This window comes from Orycteropus afer, unplaced genomic scaffold, assembly GCF_000298275.1.
Source record: "Orycteropus afer afer isolate SDZICR_OR568_19922 unplaced genomic scaffold, OryAfe1.0 scaffold00078, whole genome shotgun sequence".
Lineage (NCBI taxonomy): Eukaryota > Metazoa > Chordata > Mammalia > Tubulidentata > Orycteropodidae > Orycteropus > Orycteropus afer.
In genome coordinates, this window is record NW_006921665.1 from 11,551,611 (window position 1) to 11,554,933 (window position 3,323).

Here is a 3,323-nt window from a genome sequence, read left to right on the forward strand (position 1 = left end):
AGTACTGTGCCATCCTCACAATCATTTTTAGGTTTGAGCCCATTGCTGCAACCACAGTGTCAGTTTGTCTCATTAAGGATCTTCCTTTTTTTCACTGAAGCTCTACCAAGCACGATCTCCTTCAGGTACCGATCTGTACTGATAATGTGTCAAAATACATGAAACTAAGTCTTGCCATCCTTACTTCTAAGAAGCATTCCAGTTACAGTTCTTCCAAGACAGAATTTTTCTTCTGTCAGTTCACTGTATATTCAATATTCTTTGCCAACACCATGAGTCAAAGACATCAATTCTACTTTGGTCTTCTTTATTCATTGTCCAGCCTTCACATGTATATGAAGTGATTGAAAATACTATAGCTTGGCTCAGATACACTTTAATCTTCCTAGTGAAATCTTTACTATTATAACACTTTAATTAGGTGTTTTGCAGCAAGTTTACCCAATATGATACTTTTTTTTGATTTCTTGGTTGCTCTTTCCATGAGCATTGATTGTAGATTCAAGCAAAGTGAAATCCTTGGTAACTTCAATATTTTCTCCATTTTTCATAATGTTGTTTACTGGTTAGTTGTAAGGATTTTTTTTTTTTTTTAATGCCGAGATGTAATCCATATTGAAAGCTGTAGCCAGCAAGTAATGTTGTGTCATTTGAATTATAGGTTGTTGATGAACCTTCCTGCAATCCTGATACTGCATTCTTCTTCATATAGTCCAGCTTCTTAGATTATTTGCTCAGAAAATAGATTGAATAAGTATGGTGAAAGTATATAACCTGGATTCACACTTTCCCTAATTTTAAACCATGAAGTATCCACTTGTTCTGTTCAAATGAATGTCTTTTCTTCTACGTCTGGATTTTACCTTCCTATTCTTTGTAATGTTTCCACCGTATATTGACAGGGAACTTCCAGAAGTTCAAGCTTGATTCAGAAGAGGACGTGGAAAGAAGGACACTATTGCTGATGTCAGATGGAGCTTGCTAGAAAGAAAAAAAAATACATCAGAAACATGTTTACCTATGTTTTTCCGACACTGCAAAGGCATTTGACTCTGTAGACCATAACAAATTATGGAAAATATTGTGAAGAATGGGACTTCCGAAACACTTAATTGTGCTTATAAGGAACCTGTACATAGACTAAGAAGTTTTCATTTGAACAGAACTAGGGGATAGTGCATAGTTTAAAATTTGGATGAGTATGTGTCAGTGTGGTACCCTGACACCATGCTTACTCAATCTGTATGCTAAGGAAATAATCCAAGAAGCTGGACTATATGAAGAACACACCATCAGGATTTGAGGAAGACTCATTAACAACCTGTGACTTGCAGATGACACAACCTTGCTCGCTGAAAGTGGAGAAGACTTGAAACCCTTAGTGATGAATATTAAAGAATACAGCATACAGTAAGGATTATACCTCAACATAAAGTAAACAAAAAATCCTCACAACTGGACCAATTGGAAACATCAGGATAAATGTAAAAAAGATTGAAATTGTCAGAGATTTTATTTTATTTGGCTCCACAATCAATGTCAATGGAAGCAGTAGTCAAGAAATCAGATATCATATTGTACTGGGCATTATCTGCTTCAAAAGAAGTCTTTAAAGTGCTAAATGAAAAATATGTCACTTGGAAGACTAAGATGTGCCTGATCCAAGTCATAGTGTTTTAAAAGGCTTTAAATGTGTGTGAAAGCTGGACAATGAATAAGAAAGACCAAAGAAGAATTGATGCCTTTGAATTGTGGTGTTGGAGAAGAATACTGAAAATACCATGAACTGCCAGAAGAATGAATAAATCTGTCCCAGAAAAAGTGCAGCTGGAATGCTCTTTGTAAGGGAGAATAATCAGACTTCGCCTACCCTACATTGGTCATGTCTTCAGAAAGTAGAGGGTTAGTGAAAAGGGGAAGACATTCAAAAATGGATTGACACAATGACTGAAACAATGGGTTCAAGAACAGCAAGGATTGTGAGGATGGTGCAAGACAGGGCAATTTATCATACTGTTGTACATAGGGTTGTCCTTGGGTTTCCGAGGCAGTATCACTATGGAAGTAGATTGCTCAGTCTTCCTTCCGAGGAGTGGCTAGTGGGTTTTAACCACCAGCCTTCTGGTTAGTAGTCAAATGCCTTAGGCACTATACCACCAGAGCTCCTTATACACATGTTGTTGTTGTTTATGTACCTTTGAGTTGACCGGACTCATAGCGACCCCTCCTTGGGTTTCCCAGATGGTATCACTATGGAGGTAGATTGCCCAACCCCAAGGAGGGGCTGATGGGTTTGAATCGCCAGCCTTCTGGTTAGCAGTCAAGTGCCTTATACACACACACACACACACACACACACAAATATATATATATACACATTTGTGTATATAGACTAATATATAATTTGTCACTCAAAGTTTTTCCTTACTCCATCAATGTCCTCTTCAGTTTGTTTGCTATATTATTATTGAGTTCTTGTTTTATTGATTTAAGGTCATTATAAAGCTGTTCTACTCTGTCACATGGGGTCACTATTAGTTAAAAATCAATTATATGGCATATACCAATAGTAATAGCACAAAAGTTAGTTCACATGGCAAATTACATGCTAGGAATTTTCTTGATCTTGCTAAGACTACATTACTCTTTAATGATAGATTACTGTGTCCTTCTATCCACCCTCATGCCATGATCTATGATCCTAAGCTCAGTGATGGTGAACTATTCGATGTAGGGTTCAACTGTCTTTGTAAAGGCTGCCTTTCCTGTCAAGCATTTGCAACTTTTGTTCACTTTCTACCTCGGCCTCTCTAAGGTCACAACTATGAGTAAAAGGGGAGCACATGGTAAATTCTCTCTTGCACAGTTAAGAAATTCCAGAAAGTTAATTCGCATCTGGGAAAATGTTCAACTCTGGGATAGCTGATAGATACAAATTCTTCTTCCTTGTTGATCAGATCTTGAAGCAGATACTTCCAAGAGGTGTTTTATATATTTCTAAAGAAATCAGGGTAGTATTAAATCCCAGTCGGCCACTATATGATTAGCTCAAAAACATGAGTTGATATTATATGAGATTTTCCTTTTCAACTCTTTCACCTTCCAAATTTTCCTACCTTTGTTTTCTTGGATCATATGTAAAATAAGCTATCTGCATTCAAGTTATCGATTTGGTTCTGTTTCCACGGGGAAAAAAGGATAAAACTAATGAATAGAAACTTTTTTTTTTTTTTAAATGCTGCTGAAGGTTTTAAAGAAGGAGAATGATTAAGTTTATTGCTTCAATTATTAATATATGCTTTCTGCTGATTTCCCTTATCCTT